Below are 11987 nucleotides of genomic sequence, written 5' to 3' on the forward strand. Positions count from 1 at the left end.
GACTCGATCCCAGGACCTGAGCCTCGATCATGACCTGAGCCGAAGGCAGCGGCTTAACCCACTGAGCCACCCAGGCGCCCCTCTTTTTTTTTTTAAATAGTGGTTCCCAGGGTCTAACAACTGCAATTTCACCAACAGGACTATAGCCTGGGGAGTAGGGCAATTTGGGGGACTTCCTAAAGTCTATCTCCAGACCAAAGTCATTGAAATTGGTCTCCATAATTGAATGATTCAACAAGTAAACTCGTAAACCAAATGGTTACATATATGTTTCTACTGATTAGGTACAGCAAAGATTAAGAGGCAAGAGTGTTTCCCCAGCCCTGATCTAGTTTTTGGCATTCTTTATTGGAGAAATTTGAGGAAAGGGATGAGCAATGTTGTTGGATCAACCATATACTCTCATCCAAACTCTCCCAAGTTGTTCCATTCACCCAAGGGTGAAGATGGAAGCAAGGGCAATGGGATGAGGAGGTCTACTGCCGGGGTGACTGCTGGGAACAGCGGCAGCTGTTTCTCCTCTCCTACTGGTCTCAGTGTTGAGCCGTGTTTGAAGGCATTGCTCACCCCACCCAGCACAACCCCTTTGAGGCTCATCCTGGTGGCTCCTGCTTGGCTCTGATAGGCTGCAAGGCTTGCACCCTCCACATGCCATTCAGATGGGGACCCCTGTGAGCTGACTGGAGAGAAAAAAGCCTTTCAGCAGTTACCTACTGGACCACATATTTTCTCTTCCTCCTTGCTGGCCAGCTACTGGATTTTGTGTTGGGGTTGGGGTAGGGGAGGTTGGTGTTCAGAGGCTCAGAGGTCAGTGGGAGGCCCAAGCCTCATTCCCTTAGAGCACCAGGTTACACACTGTAGGGTGGGCTACAGGGTGACCAAGGCTTACCACCCCCACTCCCCCAAATCTGCCTCATGGGATAAAAACACCTCTGGCTGATGCCCTAAGCAGTTTCTTCCCCTCAGTGAGTCTCTGTCTAACTGTAACATGGTCTGGGTGGGGATAAGGCCATTGGGGTCTGGGTCTCTTCTGGCATCAAAAGGTTGGGCTCGCGAGAATTAAGATGTTTCATTAACCGTCCATCCATTTGAGGTGATTGGATTTGCTCTTTGATGAACACTGACCTCTTGACTTCACACTGAAACAGTTGATCATAAGATAAAACTGCCTGTTTTATTCTTCAGGTTTTGAAGAAAGGTACTTGTGTATCATATAAAGTTCCTTGGATGCAAAGAGGAAATTCACTAGTCTCTTTCATCCTCACTTGGTTGGGAGGAAGAATTGTCAGGGTTAAATCCAAAGAAACGGTGCTACAGGCTGGCTCAGCTAGCCCTGTGTGCTTGGAGGAAGAGGAAGACTGGCAGGTGAGGCAGCAGAAAACCATCAGGAGCTCAGAAAAAAAAAGGATGTGGAACCTACTAGATTAAGCCTTGGACACATCTGCATTACTGCCCTCAGAGGGGGAGCTACCATTCAATTTGAAAGCAGACGGAGTGAGATTATGGCTTTCCATTTTGTTTTGTATTCAGATTTATTTGAGAGCAAGAGCGTGAGAGAGAGCATGAGTGGAAGAGAGAGCATTAGCAGGGAGAGAGGCAGAGGGAGAGGGAGAAGTAGATTCCTCACTGAGCAGGGAGCTCCATGCTAATGCAGGTTCAATGCGGGGCTCGATCCCAGACCCTGTGATCATGACCTGAGCCATAAGACATAAGACATACAATTAACAAACTGGGCCACCCAGGTACCCCAATATTCTGTCTTTTAAGTAGTGATAGTACTTTTGAATGGAGACACTTTTATTCTTTAATTTTTTTCTTTTATTTAAAATGTTATATTTTAGGGATGCCTAGGTGGCTTAGTCGGTTAAGTTTCTGCCTTCAACTCAGGTCATGATCACAGAGTCCTGGGATCAAGTCCCATATCGGGCTCCTTGCTCAGTGGGGAGCCTGCTTCTCCCTCTGCCTGCTTCTCCTTCTGCTCACGCACTCTCTCTCTCTCTGACAAATAAATAAAAACTTTAAAAAAAAAGGGTTATATTCTATCCTTTTAGAGTTTTCCCTTAAAATTTAAACTACAAAGTTATTAAAGTTTTAATATAGGACTTTTAAAATGTGGAACACTTTAGTTCTGATCATTCTCCTGTTTGTTTTATTTTATTTTATTTTTCAAATGAAAGTTCTCACATTTTTATCACCAAGCCAACATACTAGAGCAGAAGTGTAGTAACAAAGAAGTCATTTCCCCAATAAAACATGTAAACATCTACCTGGAAGTGATGTTTACAGAGTGACAGGATATGAGCATGTGACCTTTCATGCAGCATAAATACATGTGTCATCTCATGTGTGATCCCTTACAGACCCAGCTTGGTTCTTCCCCAGTGCCTCCTCTTGGACTTATACCTGATTTTATTACCAATTTTCATCTGAATCCCCCGGAGAATGGGACAATTCTGGTTTTGTTTCTTGGCCAGGAATCCCTTGATCCCAAAGGTCTTATGAGAAGCTGTTTTGAGGAAGTCAGCCGCACACACCACGATGGCAGAGCGAAGGAGAGAGCTTCAGGTGGCTTATGTATTATCTTCTAATGATATTTTAATTCTACCTCATATTTACTTATCTTCCAAATTACGCAATTTATTTTTGTTTTATTAGGCTAATTTTCCTTCAGAAATAAGTGTTTACTAATATTTTTCTCCACTGTTGCATCTCATGCCTTCCAGGATCATTCATGATTTTCATCATGAAAACTTGATTTTTTTTTTAAAGATTTTATTTATTTATTTGACAGAGATCACAAGTAGGCAGAGAGGCAGGCAGAGAGAGAGGAAGGGAAGCAGGGTCCCTGCTGAACAGAGATCCCCATGCGGGGCTTGATCCCAGGACCCTGGGGTCATGACCCGAGCTGAAGGCAGAGGCCTTAACCCACTGAGCCACCCAGGTGCCCCAAAACTTGATGTTTTATAAATAAAACTCAAAACCTTTTCTCTGTGCAGTAGATGAAAAATGCATTAATTGAAAAACCTTAAGATGAATAGAGATGCTGAGGTCCAATGGATATGAATTTTTTTCTTTGTTGAGCTCTTCCTGAGTGCTCTGATAGATTTAATAAAGAGAAAGGGAAAACAAAAGACTGATCATTAACCTTTAAAAAAATTGTTTTAAAAAATATTTAAGTAATCTCTACACCCAACATGGGGCTAGAATTCAAGACCTTGAGATTAAGAGTTGCACGTTCCTCCCACCAACCCAGCCAAGTGCCCCAATGATCTAACTTTTAGAAGAAAAAAATGAGCTTCATTAAACTTTAGACATGATCCTTTCTGTAGGCAAACTCTGCAATTTTATGGTAATTCCAGTTGGTAGAATATTTAAGTTTGGTTTTATTTAATAAAATGACCAAATTAACATTATCAAAGCTGTTTAGTGTTCTTAGTAAGAATGACAAAATGAGAAGCAGGCTCACAGCCCTTCTGCACTCTACAGTGTGAAGTTGTCTCAAGCAAAAGTAAACTTGTTTGAGTTGCGAGCTTAAATAGCACTTGTTTCCCAGAATTCTGTTACATATTTTAAAGTATATTTTCTGGAAAGAAATGCTGTCTTTGAGCTTTAAAGACAAAATTTTAAATTCATCCTGAAATAACTTTCTTAAATCACGGCCAGCGTAAACGGGGAAATTCTGCTGTACCTGCTGCCATCCGGTGGCAATTTTCCTGAAAATAGCAATTTTCCAAGAGTGGCCTTAAGTCCCTTGGGGGTGACAGATAGCAGATCCCTGTGACCCTGTCCAGGGCATTCTTGATATCAAAACTACATTCATAATAACACTATATCTTTTTCACTCTACTAATATTTGTCCTGATGGTACAAAAGGAATGGGGTAAAGCCACTGGGACCTTTAGACAAATTGAGGTAGTACACAAAACTGTACTCTCCTCACCTCTCCCAAGTGATCCCAGTGCCAGTTGTACCTCAGCATTTCCCGATAAAGCGGGAAAATTGATTCTGTTACCTCTACCCTTATTCACATGCAATTCCATCTTACCTGAATGACTTACAATGTATAACTATCCAAGTAAGTTTTCTGTAGACATTTTATTGAAAATGAATGAAGTGAGCCTGTTATTTCAAGTGAAACAGCTGACAGTATTTATTGCTAATGATTAAGTGGGAACTTTCAGGTGAACATTGTAATCTTGGAAAACTTGTATCTGCTACTATACAATGACAGTTTCTCAATACTTAGTCTTCTGATGAGATCGGTGATGATATTACTGAATATGATTTGGTAAATAGAATAATGGCCCCTAAAGATGTTTATATCCTAAATCCCAAAATCATGAATGTGTTCCTTTACATTCCAATGGTATTCCGTACATTTGATTTGAGATAGGGAGATTATTCTGGATTATCTGATGGGCTCAGTGTACTCACAAAGGTCATTATAAAAAGAGTGAGAGAGGTGAGAAGACGATACACAGTTGGCTTTGGAGACAAAGAGACCATGAGATCATCAGCAAATGTAGGTGGTCTCCAAGAGCTGACAAAAGCAAGGTAACAGATTCTTTCCTAGAACTTCTAGAAGAAACTGGGCCTACTAACCCCGAGTTAGAAAATGATTTCTTGGGCGCCTGGGTGGCTCAGTGGGTTAAGCTGCTGCCTTCGGCTCAGGTCATGATCTCAGGGTCCTGGGATCGAGGCCCGCATCGGGCTCTCTGCTCAGCAGGGAGCCTGCTTCCCTCTCTCTCTCTCTGCCTGCCTCTCCATCTACTTGTGATTTCTCTCTGTCAAATAAATAAAATCTTTAAAAAAAAAAAAAAAAAAGAAAATGATTTCTTTTCTTTCTTTTTTTTTTTTTTTAAAGATTTTATTTATTTATTTATTTGTCAGAGACAGAGGGAGAGCGAGCGAGCGAGCACAGACAGACAAAGAGGCAGGCAGAGGCAGAGGGAGAAGCAGGCTCCCTGCCGAGCAAGGAGCCCAATGTGGGACTCAATCCCAGGACCCTGGGATCATGACCTGAGCCGAAGGCAGCTGCTTAACCAACTGAGCCACTCAGGCATCCCTAGAAAATGGTTTCTGATCTCAGTCAGACTGCTAGAATTGTAATAAATTCATGTTGATTAAGCACTTAGTTTGTGATAATTTGTTACAGCCACATCAGAAAACTAATACAGTGATATTTTGATATTGGTAATAAAATGTGGATGATTTCACATTTTCTTAATTTTCATAATTCAGCTTAGACTGAACCTTGACCAAACTGATCCCACTTCTCAATTATATGCAAAAGGGGTCATTTATCGGCATTCAGTTATCCATAATGTGTCTCCTTCTTTCCCCCTTTTAAAAAGCCCAAAGACTCAAACAAATATTATCTAGAAATTGTTAACAGTGCATGCATGCCTCATAAAGGAAAATGGGCCTGGATCCTAAAAAGATGAGGGGTGAGGAGTTTTGTGATTGGGAGGTACTGTTATACCATGGATAGCTTTTATTACATGACCTTATTTATTACTTCAGCTTCTGGTATAGGTGTAAATGTTATTCACATAAGTAGTCTTTGCATTCATGAGTGTGTTTATATACAGGTACACATACAGGTGATCACACACATATATAAAGCTGTAAATATGTTCAGAGAAAGAAAAAAGTCATTTTGTTCTAAATTAAACTACCATTTTTCAGTACCATTAGAATTATATGAAAAAGGTTTTATGATTAAAATAAATGTAATTTCAAAAAAAAATAAATGTAAATTCATATGAAGCGTTACTTGGAATGTTCTCACGAGAGAACCACTGTGACCATGTGGGTGTAAGGCAGCCACCTGCTGCCTCCCCAGGTCCCCCATAAGGATTCTCAGGAATGATTTTTCCCCCTCTCCCTTCCTCATGGTAACTCATCCTGTCAGCTTCTCCAATGACGTGGTAACTGTGTCTCTGTTACTCTCCCTTACGGTCCCCCTCGTATGTAAAATGAGACATTACAATTGTTTATACTTTAAAAATATACAAACCTGTGTTTATATGTTTTGTGTCTCCAATTGTGTATAATCAAGATGAGATAGAACATTGAGTTCAGTAGGAAGAACCTCAGCCAGGACTGACTGAAAGGTAGAAGGAGGGAATTGGTTATTCCAGAAATAGGATTTGGTGGTTTGTGTGTGTGTTGGTTGGGTTGGGTGGGAGGTGGTACAGAGAATATGCCCTGAAGAATTGTTTATTTTTTTAATTTTTAAATTAAAAAAAATTTATTTTGAGAGGGGTGGAGGAGAAAGGGAGAGAGAGAATCTTAAGCAGGTTCCACACCCAGGGAAGAACCCAATATGGGGCTTGATACGGGCTTGATCCCACAATCCTGAGATCATGACCTGAGCCCAAACCAAGAGTCGGCACTCAACTGACTGAGCTCCGCAGGTGCCTCTGCCCTGAAGAATTGTAATCTTAGGTGATGAAGTATCTCTTGGGGCATTTGGAGGAGACCGCTCTCCTCTGGGTTTTAACCATTAGCAGGCTCTCTAGTTACATTGTTATGTTAGGGGTGGGTGGCTGATTTCACATATGGGATTTCACACATAAGGTTTCTGGGGAGTAGGACATTATTGGAGATTTTTTAAATAATAAAAAACATAGTCTGTCTCTGGAACAGTCACTGACGTTCATTGCTAAATACTTGATTCTGTTTCTATTTTTCTATCCTTATACCAGTACCACCAATACCCAATCAGGGTATTTTTTCTGTTGTCAAGTTGTAGCAGTTCTTTGTGTTTTGGATATTACTTCTTATCAGATACATAATTTTCTTTTTTTTTTTTTTAAGATTTTATTTATTCATTTGACACAGAGAGATCACAAGTAAGCAGAGAGGCAGGCAGAGAGAGAGGAAGGGAAGCAGGCTCCCTGCTGAGCAGAGAGCCCGATGCGGGACTCGAGCTCAGGACCCTGAGATCATGACCTGAGCCGAAGGCAGCGGCTTAACCCACTGAGCCACCCAGGCGCCCCTCAGATACATAATTTTCAAATAGCTTCTCCCATTCTGTAGACTGCCTTTTTACTTTGTTGATTGTGTCCTTTGATGCACAGAAGTTTTAAATTTTGGTATAGTCTTTTTATCTATTTTTATTTTTGTTACCTGTGTCTTCGGTGTCATCCTCAAGAAATCACCGTAAAATCCATTGTCATGAAGACTTTTCACTTTTTTTCTAAAAATTTTATAGTTTTAGCTTTTATATTTACATCTTTGACCTATTTTGAGTTAGTTTTTGTATATAGTGAAACTAATAAACTAATCCAGCTTTATTCTTCTGCATGAGAATATCCAGTTTTCCTAGAACCATTTATTGAAAAGACTTGTCCTTTCCTAATTGAGTGAACCTGGCAACTATTTTGGAAATTACTTGACCATATATGTGGGGATTTATTTTTGGGCTCTTTATTCTAGTTCATTGGTCTATATGTGTGTCTTTAAGCCAATATCACATTGTTTTGATTGCTGTAGCTTTATTATATATATATATATTTATATTTATATATATATATATATAATATATATATATATATATATATAAACCAATGCCTTTTATAATAAGGAAGTGTGGGACTTCCAACTATGTTCTTCTTTTTCAAAATTTTTTGACCATTTCAGGTTTCCTCAGATGCCATATGAATTTTAGGATGGATTTTTATTTTTTTATTTTTTTTAAAGATTTTATTTATTTATTTGACAGACAGAGATCAAAGTAGGCAGAGAGGCAGGCAGAGAGAGGAAGGGAAGCAGGCTCCCTGCTGAGCAATGAGCCGATGCGGGACTCGATCCCAGGACCCTGAGATCATGACCTGAGCTGAAGGCAGAGGCTTTAACCCACTGAGCCAGCCAGGTGCCCCTGGGATGGATTTTTAAAAATTATTAACTATCTATCCATTTATCTATTTATTTATTAGAGGAGGAGGAGCAGAGAGAGAAAGAGAGAGAGAGAGAATCTTAAGCAGACTCTGCACTGAGCACTGAGTGTGATGCAGGGCTTGATCCCAGGATCCTGGGATTAGAACCTGAGCAGAAATCGAGAGTCAACCCTGCAACCACTGAGCCACCCAGGGGCTCCTGTTTCCCTGCTCTGTATTTGTATCTCCTGGATGTTCCAAGATTTTTTCCTTTTTTTTCTTTATCTGTTTTCCTAGAGGTTTGTCAATTTTGTGTTTTCAGATACTGCAGTGGGTCTATTTTACTTTCAAATTGTGTTTAATTTCTGCTTATATTTATTGTTTCTTTCCTCATGCCATTTTTAAAAAAGATTTTATTTATATATTTGACAGGCAGAGATCACAAGTGAGCATAGAGGCAGGCAGAGAGAGGTGGGGGAAGCAGGCTCCCTGCTGAGCAGAGAGCCCGATGCGGGGCTCGATCCCAGGACCCTGAGATCATGACCTGAGCTGAAGGCAGAGGCTTTAACCCACTGAACCACCCAGGCGCCCCTCCTCATACCATTTTTGAGTTTATTCTACAATTCCTTTTTCTACTGTTTCTTTTTCCAGTTGAACAGCTCTCACTAATTTTCATTCTTTCTTCCTTCTGATATAAATACGTAAGGGTTCAGTTACCCTCTCAGGTCCCCCGCAGCTGTGTGCCACTATTTTGGATAAATGATACTTTGTTATCATTGTTTCAAGTGTTTTCTATTTTGCATTGTTATATTTTCTTTGATGTCTGGGTTCCATGCAAATGTGTTTTCTAATTTTCAAATGTACAGGGAGTTTTAGTTATCTCTTTAAAAATCAATTTGTAATTTAATTGTTTGCAATTTTCTATTTCCTTATCAAAGTTTTGTCTGTGTATTCAGACCTCCCCTGTAAAATGACTTATTTAAGTGCTGTTTTGATCCAGTTTTGAGGCCTTGACTAGAGGCTGATCAGTTCCCTTTTTTGAGCAGTAGCTTCCTTATCAGCATCTGGGCTCTGGGACTACTGTCCACAGCCCTAATCACCCTGGGACCAGACCCCAGGAAGCTAGGGACAGTTCCTCTACCCCAGGGAGCTAAGGACAGTTCCTCTACCCCAAGACCTCAAATTATTCAAATTAGCCAATCAGCAGAGAACCCATGAAAACTAACTAACCTTACCCTACTTGTCAAACATAAGCTGCCCCCTACAGGCCCAGCTCGCTGTTGCTCTGTCCCTGGGTGCAATGCCGGGTGTCGCCCTGGCTGGCAGCCTTTTCTCATTTTAAATGAAAGTAACGGGTCTGACTCCAGGTCTTTGATGCTTTTCTGACTCCAGGTCTTTGATGCTTTTTTTTTTTTAAAGATTTAATTTATTTATTTGACAGAGAGAGAGAGCACGAGTGGGAGTGGGGAGGCAGGGGGAGAGGAAGAGAGAGTAGCACACTTCCCCACTAAGCAGGGAGCCCTGAGGTGGGGCTTGATCCCAGGACACCGAGATCATGACCTGAGCCAAAGTCAGATGCTTGACCAAGTCACTCAGGCGCCCCCAAATCTTTTATGTTTTACTGCCACTGCCTTGCAGTTGAGTTCCACGGAGCTCCTCCTGAAGTCCTTGGGCATGGTTTCCAGGGTCACAATAGGCTGGTTCCTGTGGACTTGGATGTTTTTGGTGTTGATATAAGGTTTGGTACACCAGAGGGCGCTGTAGTCTTACGTTGCGGCTTTCCTTCCCATTGGCTGCCGGCGCTGGGCCACACACCACCCAAATCCTCACCCAAGGATTTGCCCTGAGTGTATTTTCCTGGTCTGCTCCTCTCTAGTCAGGTTTGAATTTTTCATTCAGCCCAGTGGAAGATGGTGTCTATGAAAACGTCTAGAGTGTACGTGTTACTGACTGCGTCTCTGGCTGTGTGGCCCTGAGCACACCTGTCCTCTCCCTAGGTTCCTATTTCCCCATCTATGAAATAGACACGACTAAATACGGATCTTTCTGTGGAGGTGGGTGGGGGTATTGCTTAGTTTTGAAACCCCTACTGGGGGGAAAACCTATTTAGTGTTTCTCCAGGACGGTTAACCTTATGACTTTGCAAACTGAAAGACGGACATTCTCCAGGACAATAACTTTCGCAACTTGGAAACCTGAAATGTGCTCTTCACCTTAGCACTAACTCAGAAATGGAATGTGGCCCATTGGGTTTGCATCCAAATATCTCCGGGTTCCTAGCTGTGGCTCCGGGCCACACGCCGCGCTCAGCTACTTCATGAGAGAAAGCTATTACTGTGTGTTTTATCTACTGATTTCCACCACCAGCGCTATGGTGGAGTGCCTGTCTGTCTCTGGCACCAGCACTAGCTTGCTGGGCCTCTCCACAGTCCTCAGGCGGTATCATCCCTTTTGCAGATGAGAAGACTGAGGTTCACATAGCTATGACTTGGTGGCACTGGGATCCACAGCCAGATGGAGCAGGCCTCAGAGCAAGTGCTGTCGGCCGACGCAGAGGCTGGAAGTCACGCTCATCCTCCCTCGGACCCGGGATGCTTCTCACACAGGCAGATTGAATTATGGAAGCATTAACTGCCTTCCAAAGGAGCGTCTCTGGACCCACAATCACCAGTGATAAAACACGATCATTGGCACCTCTGCCTATCACATGTTCTAGAACCCGAACACCAGATCACTCCTCCTCCCAGGCCAGGTCCACAGAGGCTTAGGCACGGTGCTCACATGGGCTTGCCTGGGGCTTTCCTAGCTTCCCGCCGTGCCCCCAGCTCTCTCATTTGTCCCTCAAGACCTGGGATTCCATGACAGAAGCTTCCCCAGGCTCTGCGTTTTTTTGTTTTTGTTTTTGTTTTTTTTTAAAGATTTTATTTTTTATTTATTTGACAGAGAGAGATCACAAGTAGGCAGAGAGGCAGAGAGAGAGAGAGAGGAGGAAGCAGGCTCCCTGCTGAGCAGAGAGCCCGATGCGGGACTCGATCCCAGGACCCCGAGATCATGACCTGAGCCGAAGGCAGCGGCTTAACCCACTGAGCCACCCAGGCGCCCCCAGGCTCTGCGTTTTTAAAAAATAGGGGGATTTAGGGTGCCTGGGTGGGTAAGTAAGTTAAGCCTCTGCCTTTGGCTCAGATCATGGTCTCAGGGTCCTTGGATCGAGGCCCTCATCGTGCTCAGAGAGCCTGCTTCCCCTCTCTCTCTACATGCCTCTGCCTACTTGTGATCTCTCTCTCTGTCAAATGAATAAATAAAAATATTTAAAAATAGGGGGATTCATTTATTTATTTACTGCTTCAGTCAATGAAAAGAAAACTTTCTTGAAGCCCCGGGGCTTTGGGCTGGGGCAGGAGGCCACCCTGTGGGGAAAGGGGCCTTATTTGACCCTCTTCTTGGGGCTCATGTTGTTGGTGTGGCCACACTTCTTATGGCAGGTGACAGAGTGGGGGTGCAGGGAACACTGGGGCCAACCATCTTGTCACAGTTGTGTTTCTGGGCCAGCTTACAGAGGGGAGGTTTGATGAGGCCACCCTGCAGGCAAAGCCCCAAGAGCAGGGAAGCCTCTTTCTGGATATTTCAGTTTGAGAGAGTATGGCCATCCTCCAGCCATTTGCTTGCCAAAATCATTTGCTTGCTGCTGGTCAAGCGGGATGCCCTCCTTGTCTTGGATTTTGGCTTTGACATTCTCGATGACGTCATGGGGCTTGGCCTCAAGGACGATGGTCTTGCCCATCAGGGTCTTCACGAGGATCTGCATCTCTGCATCTCTTAAAGGCTTGTTCGCCAAACCAGCTGGCCACCCCGTTGAAGAGAAAGATGGTGGCAGAACCTAAAAATACGTTTATTCTATAAATTACCCTGTATAATGGGCGTAGATTCACTGGTCAAATATGTTAGGGGCTTTTTTATTCTATATCTGCTTCCAGAGGTCACAGTGATATTGGCACTGGAAAGCCCCAGGGGGTGCTGCAGTACGGAGCGGTGTTTAACCTGAACCCAAGCCCAGAGTTCCCCGTACTGATCTGATCACAGATCTTCATTTCTTTTTCTCAGGGT

The 11987-nt window shown here is 42.9% G+C and overlaps 1 pseudogene; it reads right to left on the bottom strand.

Annotated features, from left to right (window-relative positions):
• Positions 1–11307: 11307 nt before the first annotated feature.
• LOC116600735 lies at positions 11308–11688 on the bottom strand (annotated as a pseudogene).
• Positions 11689–11987: the final 299 nt, after the last annotated feature.

Source organism: Mustela erminea, chromosome 1, assembly GCF_009829155.1.
Source record: "Mustela erminea isolate mMusErm1 chromosome 1, mMusErm1.Pri, whole genome shotgun sequence".
Classification (NCBI taxonomy): Eukaryota; Metazoa; Chordata; class Mammalia; order Carnivora; family Mustelidae; genus Mustela; species Mustela erminea.